Source organism: Manis pentadactyla, chromosome 16 (assembly GCF_030020395.1).
Source record: "Manis pentadactyla isolate mManPen7 chromosome 16, mManPen7.hap1, whole genome shotgun sequence".
Classification (NCBI taxonomy): Eukaryota; Metazoa; Chordata; class Mammalia; order Pholidota; family Manidae; genus Manis; species Manis pentadactyla.
Window position 1 is genome coordinate 25,325,394 of NC_080034.1, and position 18,393 is coordinate 25,343,786.

The 18,393-nt window shown below is 43.0% G+C and overlaps 1 long non-coding RNA gene across 2 annotated transcripts in view; it reads left to right on the forward strand.

Annotated features, from left to right (window-relative positions):
* LOC118933292 (uncharacterized) overlaps positions 1–17,560 on the forward strand; it is a 33,102-nt gene extending 15,542 nt beyond the window's left edge. Inside the window, exons 1-4 of one of the 2 annotated variants that reach the window (XR_008994368.1) lie at positions 8,967–10,449; positions 11,648–11,769; positions 11,918–12,007; positions 15,509–17,560. This is a non-coding gene — a long non-coding RNA (uncharacterized LOC118933292). Of the gene's footprint in view, positions 1–8,966; positions 10,450–11,647; positions 11,770–11,917; positions 12,008–15,508 lie in introns of those variants that run through there. The other variant, XR_008994367.1, reaches the window with a different exon arrangement.
* Positions 17,561–18,393: the final 833 nt, after the last annotated feature.

Below are 18,393 nucleotides of genomic sequence, written 5' to 3' on the forward strand. Positions count from 1 at the left end.
GAGTGTGGGAAGTCATGGAGGACCAGGGTGCTATCCACATTCTGCATAAAAATATGTCCAGTGTGCTTCAAAATATCTGTCACTCACACAGAGATGCCTGTGTAGCCTCACCAAGGAGCCTTGGAAGGAACACTGAAGTATCTGCTGAGAAGGGCTTCCTCTCTCCTGTCTCTCCTAGTGGCAATTCTAGAGAGTGAAGGTCTTTGTCTTCTAGACCAAGATCTTGGCTTTCTACATTTTTGCATCAAATTTTGCTCTGTGTTCGGCTTATTTTGCTAAATGCAAACTTGAATGAGGCACTCAGTCTCACCTCCCATGAGCCCAAGATCCTTCAGGGCGCAGGGTGCACATCACGCCTGGGGGATAGTTCTGGCTTCCCTTGTTCAGGTGTTGACTGGCCTCCATCAGACTTGCCAAAGCCTTCCAGGTCCCACCTGATCAATGTCAACTGTCTCATCTTTCAGCAGAGTATTCCCCAGTGAGGTCCCCTTTGACACACTTGACCCTTTTCCCAAGTAGTAGGAGCTCAGTTTGTGATGAGTTAAAACACTTCCTACTATGATTGTAAATTACTTCTATTTATATTTGTGTGCATTTTCAAAAGATGTTCGAATTACTGAGTCTGAGGCAAACTCTTTGGAAGTTCTCAAGAGCTGTGTCTTCAGACTTAAGTTTGCAGAGCACACTGGCGTGGCTTGCCTGCAATGCTTTGTTTTCTACACACTAGTTTTTCTACACACTAGTTTTCTTTTCTCTTTTTGTCCTTTTAGTTGTTGCCAAATCCCTAAAAGCAATGTTTCCCTAGCTTTCCTGATGTTTGACAAGCTCGTAATTTCTTCCCTCAGCTCTCTTTTGATGTTACTTCTGTTTTTATTTTTTTCCTTAATTGTAAACATTAGGAGAAACATTAGAAATTATTCCTTTCCCCATCCATCCTAACTGAGGGCATATTTCCCCTGTACAAAAATAAAGTTAACCTCTGTCCTAAAGAGTATGCTCGCTGATTTGAAAGCTCAGGGACCCTCCCACACTGCCTTGGTTTATCCACTGAAAGGCTTTGAACCATGCCCTTGGGCATAATTGATTTTGACTCTGATGTTTTCTCATTAAATAGTCTATTTGTTTATTGACCCAACTCTTCCACTACACATCCCTCTGATTGGTCTAACTTACTGCCTTGAATCTTAGCTCTATAGTTAATCCTTTAGTACTCCAGTTAGTAAAATGGGAATTGTCCTTTATTCAGTGGGAATGTAGAAGATAGGTGCGAATTGGAATGTGTGTTATGATCCTCAGAACAAAGGGCCTGGTAGAGTAGGAGTATCACTATGGTTATTGTAATAAATAATTACAGAAATTTATATCACCAGCATGAGTAAACATAGCCTCTCTCCTGCTGGCCTTTCACCTTATACTTGTAACATTTTGTGGCAGTTTTTTTGAGCATCAAATGAATGCTCCCTGGAGGATCTAACTTGAGTACTGGCCTTGCCGTTAACAAGTGTGAAGTCAGCCAAATCAATCCATCTTATTTACAACCTGGAAGATCCACAGTTCAGAACCCAAAATAATGGAATTATTAGTGATCTGGTTAAACAGAGCTGAGAGACACAGAGAGAGGGAGAAAGGGAGAAAATTTTACCTGTAGAGAAATACCACCTTTTGAGAGATTTGGGGGCAAATTATACATATATCTTCTATAATATTAGGTAATTGTCAACTCATTACTTCATTTTTTATAGTGTTGATAAGAACAGCAAATACAGCTGACCCTTGAACAGCAAGGGTTTAGGGGCTCTGACCAGGGTGCAGTCAAAAATCCACATATAACTTGACTCCCTGACAACTTAACTAGTAAATAACAGCCTACTGTTGATTTTATGGTAGTAAATGATAAAATAGACCAGTAACTACATATATTTTATGCATTCATGACAACTTCTCTTAATTTTTTCACTGTTTCTAGGCTACATGGCTCATCTGTGAGTTTTTTCAAATTGTCACAAATCTCAAAAAAATTTTTCAATATAGTGATTGAAAAAATCTGCATGTTAGGGATCCATGCCATTCAAATTCATGTTGTTCAAGGATCATTTCTAATGGTAAATTTATTTATGATTGTTTCTGAAAATCCATGCAAAGTAATTGTCTTGCCAGTGGGTTTCAGCCCTGGGCAAGTTTGCTATGGATTCAATGTGACCAAAGAAAATGATAGTAAAACGTTCTCGGGGTGAAAGGGTTATACCCAACTCTATTTCCAGGTGGCAAGTCAGTCACTAAAATCCCGTTCACTCAGAGCGAGTCTGCAGGCAGCAAGCTGGTCTCTGCCTCTGGGCCCCTCTGCACAGTTGTCCCACACAGCTGTCCTCCGGGCCTCTGTACAGTCATCCTGCACAGCAGTCCTCTGGGACTCTGTCCTCGGCGCTGCCACCACTCCAGCCTCTGCTTTGCTCTCCTGCAGCCTTGCAGCCCTGCCACCATGTTGTGCCCAGAGCACTGGGCAGAGCTCTTTATATAGAGTGAACAGCCATGTATTTCCCACAGGTGTGCAGTGAGCAGGTCAACCAGGGCCAGGTGAGAATCCTGGCCACAGGAACTCTCATTTTATTCACAGTAATAAATGGAAGAAGATTATTTCTCCAATATTAGGGACCATTAGGAGTCTAAAATGAAATTTTGAAAAAGCCTATCTTACCTGACACTTTCATAAATTTCTAGCAAATAAAAGTCCTAAGTATAGTGGTTAAGAGCATGGGCTCTAGAACCAGAGTGTGTGGGTTCTAAGCCTGGCTACTGCTGCCTGGGTGAGCTTGGTCAAGTTGCTTAATGTCTGTTTCCTCATCTGTAAAATGAGTATGATAATAATAAGTAACTCACAAGGCAGTTGTGAGGCTTTAATAACAATCATCCTTTCTTGAGCATGTCCTTGTTTAAGTCCTTAATTTCCATACCACCATCAAAAAGATTATCCATGTAAATAAACTAAGCCATGCATATAAAGCCCTCAAGACTGTGTCTGGCCATACTAAGACTCAATCAAGTCTACCCAGTATTTTGTGTCCCCAAAAAGGGTGCAAAGTGAAATCAGCATGCCTTTGCAGCAAAATAAATAATTTAACAGGAGGAAGAATATTTCAGTAGGAGGCAATCTCCACGAATCTTACTTGTTAAGTGAGTTCATTTGAATTTGTCAACAAGCTCCTGCTAAATGAAATCAGCTGGAGAACTATAACTTCAAGCTATAATTAAAGGGCAAATTAAAAACAGTGCCAGCAGGTTAGGTGGTACAGAGAGGCCTCAAAGAGAGTGCCCTGTACCCTGGCTTTTGCTTCCTGCCTGCCTTAATGTGACCTCAAAGCGCAGAGGATTAAAATGGTGGAAAAGCAGTGATCCAGGGTTCTGTGGCCAGTGTGTGAAGCAGGTTGGATTGAAAAACAAAATGAAGAAGGGAGATTAAAAACACTGGAGAAGTGATTTTCAAACTTTTATGTGTCAGGGTCCCTATAGTCTTGAAAAATTATGGAGTACCTGAAAGAGCTTTTCTTTATATGGGTTAGATTTAATATGCTAGAAATCATATTAACTTTATTGGATATTAAACTGAGAACATTTAAAATATTTATTAATCACTTCAAAGTAATAAAAACCTATTTCTTGATAGCATAAATAACCCTTTTTTCCCCCTGAAAAATGGCTTTATTTTCTAAAACAAAAGCAGGGAGAATAATGTTATTGTTTTACATTTTTGCAAATCTCTTTAATGTTTGGCCTTTTAGTAAATAGCTAGATTCTTATATCTGCTTCTTCATTTTATCATTTTGGTTGAAAATCTAGCTTCTCACAGATGTATTCAGCTGGAAAAGAGAGACATATTTTAATAGCCTTTCAAGAAATTGTGGATGTTCTTTAAAATACCCCAAAATTTGACAGGTGTTTGATTCTTAAGTTCTAGCTGCAATGTGAAATTTCAGACTATGTCAATGAACTTTTTATCTTCTGTACACATGTGAGAAAATGAGGGAAAAAAGGAAAAATGATGTCTTTCCCCTTCCTCTCCCCCCAACACCTTCTCCTACTAGTTTTGACCTAAGACCTGGGAAAGGGGTTCCTAGAACACACTTTGAGAACCTTTGTCCTAGGTAAATAATCTTCCCCCCTTGTCTCTTCCTTTTGGCTCTTGTAAAGGCTTGTTTAGGTTATCTCAGAAAAGGCAACCTACAAATGGCCTGAACTTGACCCGGGCGGTTCTGTCTGGCTCCCTTCCATGGACTTCCGTATCTTCTTTCCCATGACACCCGACCATCTCCATTCTGTTCTTTCCTTTCTCTCATACTTCCTACTCTCTCAGCTTCAAACTCGGTGCTGCCTTCTCTAACTTCCCTCTCTATACCAAGACAATTTTGTTCAAGCTCATCGCTTAGCTGTACATTCTCTTCACATTTCCAGCTAAAATTTTTAGGGGAAGAACTCCAACTCTTCACATATTTGTGCCAGTCACGGCATATTCACTGGCAATGCTGTGGATCGCCGACCCCAGGGCCAGGTGCCACCGCTGAGCCACCGGCCATGGGTGGTTGGATGGGGGTCCCCTGGTACAAAGCTTATTTCTTCTGTGTTCTTTCTAAGGTGGCTGAGAATGTACCCTGTTATGATTAGACTTGTGCTACTTTTGAAACTTTCATGTATCTCAGTATCTTCAGGGGATTCCCCCTAAGACTCCATCTGACTATGAAGTATAACGTAGCCCCTGAAACACAGGGGCTATGGAGGCGCTTGACTGGATTTGAACCATCTGGGTCACCTGCTACCTGTGTGATGTTGGCTAAGTTCTTTAACTTCTTAGTGCTAAAAGGGAAAGTAAAGATGGTAATGGGACCAACCCTTAGGGTCACTGTAAGGCTAAGTGAGGGGACTGATGTAAAGCACTCGGCATATAATAACCATAAAAGCCTACGCCATCATTAACTTTTCCTCCAGCATTGGAGAAGTGGGGGCAGCTCTGCCGGAGACCAGCCCCTGGGCCAGCTCACTGACAGGCCTCTTTTTCTCTTGCTTGTAGCCTTGACTGATTCAGGCCACCTTTTTTCACAATTACTAGGTTTGGTTATTTGGAAATATACCACCCTCACCACCCAAACTGCTTTTGTTTTCTTGTCTTATCTCTCACACAGCCTCCCTGATCTTTTCCATTCTCCCACTTCCTTTTCCCTTTCCAACGTTATCCCTCTTCTACTTTTGCTTTTTCTTTGTTCGGGTATGTGATAAGCTGCTATAACAAAAAGACCCCAAAATGTTGTGGCTCATGAAAGGGAGAAGAGTTTGTTTGTTTCACATTATTGAACTAGTCCAGAAGCAGTGGCGCCAGGAGTCTGCTCCCCACCGGGCCGTCTGAAGACCGACGCTTTCGTTGGTGTTCTTCCATTGCCTAGGATATTGAGTTCATCTGCGTGGTTGAAACTGTCTCAACTCCATATCCACATATTCCAGTCCACAGGAAGCAGGGGGAGAGGAGGTGGAGCAAATTCCTTTTCTCAAAATGTATCCTGGAAGTTGGCACTTAGTCATAAATTGACCAAAACTTAGTCATAAATCTGTGCTCAGTTTTAAGGGAATCTGGGCAGGGACGGCTATGCGCTCAGCTAGAACCCAGAGGAGATCAGAGGCCTGTTCCTAAAAGGAAGAAGGGGAGAATGGGAGACGATTCTTAGTTTCTGCCACATTAGGTCTGTGAGTGGAACTCACCAGGACACAGAATTTAAGCGTTTAGAGGCACACTCCCAACCATCATGGTAATGGGATGCGCCCTCTGCTCCCTCTGACTGACATGCTCCTACCACTCACCTCGTCCTTGTCTGGCCAATTCCTTCTCCTCCTTCAGAGCTCAATCTAGAGGTGTCACTTAACTATGGAGACAGCTCTGCCGCCTCCCAGGGCGTCCCATAGCTCTCAGAACTGTATTCCCAACATCCCTCTTACTGCACCATAGCACTCTCCCTGGTTTGTCTACCTCACTTCCCAGGCTGTAGATTGCTTCAGACCTAGAACTTAGTCTTATTCACCATTGTGCTCCTGGCACCTGGCATGGCGGGATGGAGAGTGATGGTATAAAGACCGTCACATGTAAAGATCAACAAAGACTAAGCTGAGGCCTGCTGGGTTGCCCAAGTTAGAACCGATAGCAGATGTTCAAGTACTAAATGGCCAGTCCTGTACTAAACATTGTATGTTATGACTCAGTTAATTCTCACAGCAAATATATGAGGAGGGTTCTGTTCTTATTCCCCTTTTATAAATAAGACTAAAGAACAGAGAGGTGAAGAAAAATTCTCCAGGTCATAGGGCATCTTTGACTCCGGCCGTGTGGGACCAGAGTCCGTGTTCCCCTCACTGTGTTACTGGCTCCTTGGATAGCAGCCAATAATAAGCCACTAATCTTGCACACCCTCGGGACCCCATAAGAAGGTGTTAAATTCAATATCTTGTGCTTTGATAGACATTAAGAACAGGTCTTTAAAAAAATTTTCCATAATAGTTGGGACTTCAGGGGGAGCTAAGAGGAGGGATTTGGTGCCTTGAATGAACCCCTGTAATCCTACTGCTGCCTAACTGTGTGTCTGAGGCAGAGTCACTAGTTCATCCCTGTTTGCAGGGGGTTTCTCCACGTCTAGTACTGAAAGTCCTATGTACCACACAGTATCTCAGTCCCTGGCAAACTGGGATGGTTGCTGCCCATAGTGTGGGGTTCCTGTGCATGAATCTCAAGTATTGCTGCCACATGCAGGCCAGGTGGACCCAAGGAGGGAGGCAAAGAGTCAGTGACCTGCCGTGGGTTCCCCGCCCAGCCCTATGCCCTCTTTCTGTGCCTGTTTCCAACTTTCTCACTAACTTTGTCAGGACAAGGGGCCCCTTCCCATAAACTTACCAGCCCAGGGAGGCCGCAGCAGGGCTGGAGTAGACATCGGTCAGTAAGTGAAATCTTGTGATTGCCCCAAAACCCTTTCGTTTTCTGTTCCTTCTATGGAGACTAGAGGATATAAGGGGTGGGTAAGGCTGGAGATTATTTCACTGAGGAGCAGTGATTACCCTTCAGGAATCCATAGCTGAGAGGAAACTCAATTTAATTCATTAAAAAAAATTATTAGGTGAATATCAACATATTCACAAAGTTTTCCTCTGCTCCCTTTATAACTGTGCTAAAACATGCCACCCAGTTACTCCAATTCCTTAGCTTATGCTCAATGGGAAACATCATTTTAAGAGGGAAATTGTATGTTAAATGGTCTCTTTTTGTGACTCTATTTAGTCAAGCCCCAGAGTGATTCATGTGCCTTTGCAACCATAAAATGTCCAGGAATGTCACTTAGTGATTGTGATGTCACCGCACTGCTGAGGTTTGAGTAGTGATCTCTTGTAACCCACGTCAGCACTCATTCTATGTGTTCTCAACTCAAGGCCCTTTAGCCTTAACTTTTGATCTAGAGCTAGGAAGTGGTTATATCATGGGCCCCAATGGGAGCCTCTGGTTGAATACTTTATTCTTTTTATATTCCACTTTAATAACATTTTTTTCTTATAATGAAATACTTATATAATTCTTTAATCCAATGACAATCATCAAACAGTCATTGTGAAAACAATTTATCAAAATTTCAAATCCTTATATAATATATTGGGTTATTTTTTAAGTAAATGAAACATGTATCAACAATATGCTCCTGAAGAAACCAGCTGAGAAGGAGGAAAATGATGATCACCTGCCACAGTGATCTTGGTCCCCCTTCCTCCCAATTCAATATGTTTATCAGGCATTTGAGAGAATTCTTAAGTGATCTGATTATTAATTTGAGAACGACACAAAGCTGGGAAAGATGGTTACTGAGAAGTCTGAACCCAGATTCAAAGTGCTTCAATAAGGTAGATTGGTGGGCATCTAAAATCAATGTAATATAATTTAGCAGGCGTAAATTTTGGCCTTTAATTAGACAGAAACCAAACCAAACAACAGGAACAAATAAACAAGTATAAAAAAGCAATTTGGTGGCAAAAGACAGAAAAAAAGGCTGTACAAGTCATCTGTGATGGCCACATTGCTGCTTAACAATCCAGTGTGGCATTAGGTTGCATTAAGGTGAAAATGTGGCCAGCACAAGGTGGGTGATAGGCCTGTTCATTTTTTTAGATCATGCTCCAATTAGAGACTTAATATATTCCAGGTGATACATTTTCAGAGGCACATGGGCAAACTAAAATGTATTCCGAGGAGAGTGAGGGTAGAGGGTTTGGGAAACAATCACGCAGGAGGAGCACTTGATGGCATTGGGGTGGTTCCATTTAAAAAGTAGAGGCTTTGAGGAGGCTTGGGATTAGTTGAGAACTCAGGGTTGTCCTCAGGAGATTAGTTCTCCTATAATCTCCCCTATGATTTCCCTTTACTTTAGAGATTATACTAAAAACGGAAGATGGTTATTCTTTTGTTATACATATGAACGTCGAGCAATTTTTAGTGTTTTCTTGTAGTACCTCTTTCCTATTCTTTTAGCTACCTCCTATGACCAATAATAGCTGATTCATCCTTTCTGGACTCAGAATGAAGATCTAAATGCCCTCTAAAATATCCCATTCCAAAGGAACCCACGAATCTACTCTATTGTCATCCCCGTGCGCTCAACCTTCCTTGACCCTTGACTTGCTAATTCTATCACACACCGTGCCTCAGTTATCCAGGCTCAAAAACCTCACAGTCACCTTGAACTCATCTCCTTCATCCCTTTGATCTCCTAGAGACTCAAGTCCTGAGGTGCAATTGGATTTTGTCCATCACACAGTGACCTGGTCCAACCCAGGGGCTCTGACCGGAAACTAGCAGTTTCTGTAACGTTTGGCGGCAGTGTATGTCATCAAACACTGCTGTTCAGTGCAAAGCGGAGCTTCCGCACGTCAGAGGGAGGCAGAGGAATAATCTGAGGAAGAGCTCCTTTCTTCTGACTCTGCGTCAGAACGTCCAAGCCTGTCATCTGTGGAAGCGTCATCCTGGAAAGGGCCTGGAAGATGTTGAAGGGAGTCAAACTCACAAGCCACGAGTGTATCTCATGCTCTGCGTGTAGCTCCTAAGAGGAAAGGGGATGACCTGGGTGACCCCTAGAGTCCTTCCCAGTCTGAGATGGGACTGTGTGCCTTGTGAATGCCTGGTGTAGAGAACAGCTGCAGCTTTGATGGGAAATTGTATCTGGTGGGAATTCGGCAGGAGGCAAAATGTCTTGTTTTGTTGCTCTCAGTCTCTGGGTCTCCAGGCTCAGGGCCAGAGTGGTGGGGACTGGGAAACGCAGGGAAGTGTCATGACATGTATCTGCAGCTCCAGTTCTTCAGACTGAGGCTTAGATGATCAGTTTCTAACATCTATGTTGTGAAAACTTTTCCTAGACTAATATTGTGAGTTGAGAGAGTAAGCAGAGGTCACCGTTTACTTTTCTCCCTCTAAGGACCAAAGGCATTTAAAAGATCAGAGAGCTAGACTCAGGGACACCTGAAGGTTTCTCCCTCTCTGTTATAGGTGGTCTACATTGAGTGTCCCAGCCAAGAGGTTATCTTTTCATTAGGCCTGATGAACTTGGGACCAGCTTTCACACCCCCTTGAAAGCCTGCAAGGAGTTCTCAGTTACCAGGAAGCCTGGCAGAAAACTGTGGGAGCTGGTGACATGTGTGACACCCTGTTCCCAGCTCATGTGTCCCAGCTTGTGGTCTAGGACATAGGGTCAAAGTTGTGGAGTCTGGGGAAATCTGGGTGACATTATAAAACGTGAGCTGCAGCACCATCTTCTTCATCCTGCCCCAGATGATCTGCTCCTGATAGCCACGTGGGGGAACTTCTCCCCACCTGATGTGGGGCATCTTTGGGGCGCCCATTCACTCAGTCTTACTCCATCGCTAATAGTGTACTTCTTCTGCCAGGAGGGGCAGGTGAACTCTCTGGACCCCTTAGCCCTGGGGAGTCTGGAGAAGCCGGCCAGTCACATCTGAAGGTTTTGACCAACCACTGTGGAAAGGTCACTCAGTCACAGTTTCTTCTTGGAGGTCCTTCTGATGCTGGGGTTCTTGTTTGCGGAGTCGAAGAATGAATCTCGCAAACAGTCAGGGTAGGAGAGTCAGGGCAGAGGCTTTTATTGAGAGATACAGTGAGAGGACAGACAGAGCTCCTGGCGTGAGCCAGGAGGGGACAAGAGAGCCCGTAGTGGTGCATTGTCTAGTGGTTTTATAGGCAGTTGAGGATTTTTGGGAACAGGATAAAAGGCTTAGGAGTGTGGACTTGTTAAGTGGTCCCTGAATATTAAAAATAAACTTAACACAAGAAATTTACTGCTCTGATTTCTCCCTGGGATACTGGCGTCTTGGTCTAGGAGCCGCCTAGACCAGCTCCCAAGGTGGGCTGAGGTATTGTCTGTTTGCTAAAGGGTAAGTTAAGAATTTTACTTCTTAAACTTCCTGGGTGTTAAAATGCAATCTTATCTTTAAGGTGGAATCCTTCCTGCCTTTTACTATGTTGTTTATGCCTGGGCTTACTTGCTAAATTAGTTGCCCAGTTTGCAAAGTCACTTTATCAGATCTGAAGGAGGAAAGACAGCACACAGGCCTGTGTCTTTAGCATGCTAAAGTGAATCTTACACACGATTACAAATGATTAGCATAATAAAAACATGTGCTACTCTTCTTTATCTGGGGAATATTAACTGATCTCACTGAAGAATGACTCTAGAGCTTAATGTTTAACACAGAATTTTGGTAGGGGGTTTCCCTGCATGTAGTTACATTGCTCTGACTGCAAACAGTCTTTTTCCAGAGGCCTTCATCCTTTTTTGTCTAAGCTCATGGTCCCTGTCTCACTTCCTACAGCTTACTCTCACGGGACTGGCTGTTCATTGGTGGGAAGTTCCTGGTGGGACTGGAAGTGAAGGGTTGTCTCTGGGGTGCTGCTGAGGTTTTCTATCCAGGATTATGGGCTCTGGTTTCTATGTTTTTGTTTTGTATTTTTGCCATTTCTACTGCTCAAACCAGCAATTCCTTTAAGACTTTATTTATTAATAGCATTGTTTAGTTCCTAATGGAGACAAATGCTATTGGTGCCCCATCTGTGATTCCACGCATCCTCACCCAACTTTTTTTAAGAAATGGCTTTATTGAGATGTAATAAAAAAATACTGCACCTATTCAATGTATACAATTTGATGGGTTTGAACATATGCATATACTTGTGAATCTGTCACCACAACCAAGATAATAACATTTCCATCACCTCCAGAAATTTCCTCCTATAGGGGCTCTAGCTTAGGAGGAGGGCTCCTATGCCAATAGGAACAACAACAATAAGGACAGTAATAGTAATATTTGTTGTGCGCTTGCCTGGGAGGGACGAGGGTGCTAAGTGCTCATCAGGTTATCCCACGTAGTCCTTCGCAAAGACACTGTAATATACTATTATTAGCCTTGCTGTCCTGATATAAAAGCTGAGGCTTAGGTAGGGTAAGACACCTTCCTTGAGTCACACAGCTACAATATAACAAAGGGAGGAGGGCCTGAATCCAGGTTATTTTCCCTTTAATAACTACGCTACGTTAAAGTGCCCTGTTCTTCTGATCCTGCCTTTGATACTCAGCTATGAACACACCAGCTGTGATGAATCCTCCTACATAAGTGTTTGAAATTTTAAGAGAGAAGAGTGTAATTTCTCTTAGACATTAAAAAAAATCCATCACCTCACAATTTAGAGAAGAAAAGGTAGGAAATTCAGCAAAAAGGGAGGAGGGAGGGAGGGAAGGAGGGAGGGAGGGAAGAAGGGAGGGAGGGAGGGAAGTTAGGAAAGAAAGAAAGGTCAATACTATACCCCCAATATTTTAAGGCTTTCTTTCTCTTCTATTTATGTAAGGCATACTGTTTGAAGGATAGAGATTCAAATAAAATTATAAAATTTGGAAGAGTCAAGAGAGAACTTAAACAATCTTAAACTACTTGCTAAGTCATTGATATGTGGCCCTTGAGCAACTGTCATTAGCAGCATGGTGAAGGGTAAGTAAAGACAGGAACCAGCAGGACTGGCTATTTATTTTTGTTACATGTTTGGCTCAATATCTCTTTTCTGACAAACTTTCGCATACTGGTATAGACCTTAGTAGAGAGATAATTTAACATCTGATTATCTTCTCTTACTTATGTTATAAAATTTCTTCTCTAAGAATATTCCATTGCTTAAATTTTCTGCGAATATAAATTGCACCCCCCAAAAAATGTTTGAGAGGTCTTTGTTTCCACCACTATGATAGAAAATAATGCAAGATTCTAAGAAAGCATACAATTTTGTTATCAATCAAAAGATATAATTCAGGATGCAAAATGAAGAAATGTAAAAAAAACAATGGAAGGTGTTAATAGGTATCAGAATTGCAAAGAATGGTTGTGCTAATGTCTCTTCTAGACATTCATTCCTCAGGACTTTTTCTTTGATGGCCCTATGGTACCTGTTGTTCAAACTGTGGGTCTCAACCACTTAGTAGGTTGTAAAATTAATTGAGTGGATTATGTCCACCATTTAAAAAGTATAATAGAACATATCAAAGTGCACTGCATGTAGGAAAGTTGTGCATTATTTCATGAACCATTTTTTTAGTTATAAACACACACGTGCACACACAAAGTGTATGTGATGGGTTTCACTATAAAATGTATTTCTTTTAATGATTCCATCAAATTTCAAAGATACTCCATTAGCCAAAGTAATCTACAACCTAGATCTTTATTACTACCATTTATTAAATGCCCCACATTTCTCAGGCCCATTAATAATAATGCTTTAAAATTTATTTAGGATACTACAATGACAGTAGTCCTAGTACAAGTCAGCTGGAAGTCTCTTCATAATAGAAACATCTAACGTGTACTGAACACTGTTAACGTGTTTGGGAGTTGTGTTAATATTTTTCATACATTGTCTAATGTACTTCTCAAAACAACCTTATGAGAAGGCTTCTGTTACTCTTCCTATTTTTCAGATGATAAAGTTAAGGTTTCAAGAGGTAGAGTAACTTGCCCCAGGTCACTGAGCTAGTAAAACTGAAGCCCGTACTTGTCTGGTCTGACACAAGCATTTTACCACCATCCCTACAACATTTTTCAGGAACGGATCCCTCATGGAAAACTTTGTGATTTGCTGTTTAACACTTTTGAAATGTTCCTCAGCTGTAGGATAATTCAACCGCCCCCTTGATCCTTGATCCTTGATCCTTGATGAGGGATGTATCTGTGGTTGTGGGTGTGTAAGGTGGGGCAATAAGGAGGAAGTTGATTCCTGATCCGATTCTGAAGAACCTATTCCTTCCTCCTCCTCTAGACTCCATCTTAACTGGCCCAAAGTCATAGATTCCAAGGTAAACCTGCCTTCTCCACTCAATACTGGGAATTCTCCTCATTCCTCCCTTCCACCAAGAATGAATTTCCTCCCCACCAGAAAACACCACTACCACCACCACACTAGGAATCCTAAGTCCCTGGGACTAGAGTGAATTTCTCTAGGTCAGAGATCAGCAGAGTTTTCCCACAAAGGACCAGGTAGTAAATAGTTCAGGCTGTGAACCATATGGTGTCTGCCACAACTCTTCCATTTAACCATTGCAGGGTGAGAACAGTGTGGATACCCTGAACAAACGAGTGTGGCTGGATTTAGCCTATGGGCTGAGGTTTGCCAACCCTTGTTCAAGAGCCTAAAATGATTCTCCCTCATGGCCAGTTTTGCTCTTTTTTTTTAGTTTTATATTCGCCTGGAATACTTTTTGCTGTGTGTCCTCATCCTCCGATATTCAAACAGCCTCCTACCAGCAGTTACGCAGCAAGACCTAGGAAGCTGCAGGGTATGAAGTGTACCTGGGATTTGTTCACAAGATCCTAGTGTCTTTGTAGGTTCACCCATCACTGGGTCGTGGTTTTAGGTGTGTAAGCGCAGGAGGGTCTGTCCATTCAACTCCAAAAGAAGGACCCCCTGTGGGGCTCTGTGTCCTTCAGGAGTTTAGAAGATTCTTCACCAAATGAGCCCAACATCTTCCTCAAATAACTGGCAGTAAAAATGACCCCACATACCTATGTCACTGGTAAGGTCTATGTTAAATAAGGCCTGGGCTCTCAGAATAGGACATTTCCCTGGACTGGGAAGAAGTTCTCAACCAGAAGGCTGCTGTTTGCATTTTCACTCTGTGACACCATTCCTGTACCTGTCAGTAGTGTTGATCTTGAAAGTAAGGGTACAAAATTGTAGGTAATATGACCTAGTGGTTTTCTAAAATTATGTGTATTTGTATTTGTTACAGGATTCATCTCTTTCCTCTTTCCTTCCCTCCCTCCTTCTCTTTCTTTCCTTCCTTCTTTCTCTCTTTTTTATACAAATAATCTCCTAGTACTTTGTAAAACAGTGTTTCCTAGGAAGCAGACGGTCCTTTTCCCACCTCATCAAAGGATAGGTGTGGAATGTCGGCTTAAAGGAATGAAAGGTGAGCTGAATTGCTCTAAGAAAGGAACATGTAGAAGCTGGGAGAGAGATCCAGGAATGGGGAGGCTGGTGCCACGGGAAATGAAGTTGAGCAGGGTGAGAAGACGCTGAGGAGTGGAGACACACGGGGATCGGGATGGTGCTGGTGAGAGCTGTGCGTGAGCAAGGTGAGAGCCCTCCTCCATCTCCTCTTTGGAATTTTCTAGAACATCTTCAGTCTAATGCATTATGGGATTGAATGTTTATTCTTTGGGTATATAAAGAAACAAGTTAGCACAGTGTGAAGACAGCGCTCTTCACCACAAGGCAGTCAGTATGTGCCTTATTCTCTCTCTCACACACACATACGCACTTATTCATGTATACATTGTACATATTTGTGGGAACATTCTCCTCACATATATATGACAACACCAAAATCTTAACAGTTGTTAATTCTTCGTGGTAGGATGACCAATCGTTTTTATTTTTAATGCTTTTGTTTTTGTTGGTATTTTCTCAGCTTTGTATAAGGAACATGTATGAATTATATCTCACCCCCATATTAAAACAAACAGCCCTTTATCAGTTATCTTCTTAGTATTTATATGGGGAGAGAAAAAAGGGAAAAAGGCTTTGAGGACACTGAGGATTTGAGAAGAGCTAACGGGAGAGCTAGAAGGGGAAACTAAGGGTCCCAAATCTCCCCACATTCCATTTTTACTGAGGACTGGTAGGCTAAGAATGTTAGAAAAGCATAAATATAGCATTGCATTTCCTTCCCGAAATCTCTCCAGGGAAAAGGCGCGCAGTGGGAGTTGACGTGTCTGGCTGATGAGGTGCTTTCCCACGTTCTGTGTTCAAAAAGAGAAAAGGTTGCTTTAAATATTAGATAATAGGGAAATAGATATTTAAAATGAACTCCTTCTGCATGTTTGATTTACCTTATTTTAAAATACTGTTATCATACTTTTATGTTCTTCTGCCTGTGCTGATTTCAGACAGTCTGCTTCCCTAAATCCATCCTGTTCAATGAACACCTCATAAATGCCTACACGGGGCTCGCCGCTATTCAGGAGGATAACAGATCAGAGAGTGAGGCAGCAATCCTACCCTTCAGAGGCGCTGTCTAGTACAGTGCATCATCCTAACTGTGGGACAGTCACCCTGGAAAAACACAAATGCCAGAGTCTCACACAGACCACCTGCTCAGAATCTCAGGGGTAAGGTCTGAACATCAGTATTTTTTAAAATCACCCAAAGTGACTCTAATACACAGTGAAGATTAAGAACAACAGTCTAAAAGCAAAGAGAGGCCAGGCAGGTCATTGCAGCTCCACATGCTGGGTCTGTGAGAAGAACGTGTGTGTTCTGCTGGTCATGGCAGAGGCGGGGGAGTGGGGGGAACAATTTTGCCTTGAGAGGGGATGTCCTGTGAAAGAGTCACAAGAAAAGGGACACTTTAGTCAAATCTTAAAAGGCAAGTTGGAGTTTACTAAATCAGACAAAGGAGATGGGGCAGGGGGCATTCCATGCAAAGCAACAAGCCAAAGCTGAGGCTGGTGGTAGGAAATGTTGGGCATATGCCCTGGGACTGCGTAGGAAGGGGCAGCAGTGTATTCATTTGCTAGGGATGCAGTAACAAAATACCACGCACTGCATGGCTTGAACAGCAGAAATCTATTCTCACGTGCCAGGAGCATGTCGAGTGGGTTAAGGCAGGAGGCGAGGAGAGAAGGAGCCCAGGGGTGTGTTCTAGCCCTCCAGCCCAATGATGTGGGCAAGGAAAGAAAGACTTTCCCAAGGGGAGACTTAGTAAGACCAACCGATGGACCAGGAGGGAGTGGGAAAGGGGGACTGGATCAAAAAGTAATTCAGAAGTGTAAGTGTGAGAAGAGAAGTAGGTCTTTTGTTTGTTTTTTCACGGAAAGGGAGAAGTCCATCTTCCACAAGGAACAATGAGCTCAGTTTCAGGTTTGGTGAGACGTCAGCAGACCACTAGAGATACCGACCTGTAGCCTGGGACAAGAGTCGGGGCTGGAGATCTAGAGAGGAAGCCAGTCACCATGGGGACGGTTTGTGATGTTCATGGTGCAGAGGCAACCCCAACAATGACAAATTGGGGCCAGAGGGGGGCTCCTCCATCTCACTGTCCTTGCACTTGGGGCGTCTCCTGCCCCCTCAGTGCATAGGGGCTGGTCTGGATGGGGCCAGTTAGGATGGCTGTGGCCACGCAAGGCACAGAGTCCTTTGATATCCCCCAAAGTCACAGTTCACGGTGCAAAAGGGTTGGCAACCAGTGTACCAGGGCTGGAAGGTGTGCTGTGGGATGATTAGAAGTCGGGCTGCCATCAAAATCATGGCCATTTAGTTTCCTCTAAAATATATTTCAATATCCTCTTTGAGACAGGGACCGTGGATGTAGTCAGAGTATGGTGAGGGCTTCCGGAGGGGGCAGGGCGGGATATTTGCAGTCAGAGCAATGTAACTACATGCAAGGAAACCCCCCCTGCTAAAACTCTATGTTAAACATTGAGCTCTAGAATCATTTTTCAGTGAAATCAGTTAATGTTCCCCAGGTAAAGAAGAGTAGCACATGTCTTATTATGCTAACCACTTATAATCATGTGTAAGGTTCACTTTAGCATACTAAAAGGCCTAGCCTATGTGCTGTCTTTCCTCCTTCAGATCTGATGAAGTGATTTTGCAAGCTGGGCAACTAATTTAGCAAGTAAGCCCAGGCATAAACAACACAGTAAAAGGCAGGAAGGATTCTACCTTAAAGATAAGATTGCATTTTAATATCCAAGAAGTTAAGACGTTAGAAATTCTTCACTTACACTTTAGCAAACAATGCCTCAGCCCACCCTGGGGGCTGAGCAGGTGGCCTTGTTTCATATGCCCCCAGACCAAGATGCTGGTCTCTCAGGGAGAAATCATCAGAGGAAGTTGCTTGTGTTAAGTTAATTCTAAATATTCAGGGACCTCCTAACAAGTCCACACCCCTAAGTTTTTTCATGTTCTCGAAAAATCCTCAGCTGCCTATAAAACCCCTGAGACAGCGCACCACTACAGACTCTCTTGTCTCCTCCTGGTGTGAGCCAGGTGCTCTATTCTCTCACTTTATCTCTAAATAAAAGCCTGTACCTTGCTCTCCTACCTTGATTGTTTGTGAAGCTCATTCTTTGGCTTTGTGAACAAGAACCCCGACATCATCTTCACCTCCAAGGGAAGGCAACATGGGCTCTGAAGGTATGGGGGCCCCTGCTGGGTACAGAATGACCCCGAGGCTTCCTTAGGAGGGCCCTATAAAAGTTGACTCTCCAGAGCTTCCCTCCTTTCTGCAAGTGGGTCTAGCCTAAAAGCCTCTGCTCCATAATTTGAGCCATTAGGCCAGGAAATCTCCTTGAATGACTATTGGAAAGATTACTGGGTTAGCCCTTAGGAGATCCACGTTCTTATCCTGACTCAGTTTCTGAGACATTCAGCAAGTCACTGTACAGCTACTGAGAAGAAACAGCCCCTGCGTCTATTTCTTCATCTGTGGAATGAGAGAGGTGGACTATATGATCTCGAAGGCTCCTTGAAGCTTCAAAATTCCATGATTTTCATGTCCTAACTGGAGCTCGAACCAAGGATATTAAAACCTGTTGTACCTCAAACTGGCAATATGTTTGCAACAATGGAGGGCGAGTTGGCTCTTTCTATGCTTTTCTACCTCCTTTGGCCCAAAGCTGGTTTTCTTCCCTGCTGTCCTCTGTCACCCGATGTTTACTCAGAGACCTATATCAACAAAAATTGTTACAGGCAAGCAGTTTTGGCTAGATTGACTTCTCGGCAATTAAACCAAACAGTTGCTCTAAGGATATATTTGCCCTATTTCAGCCACT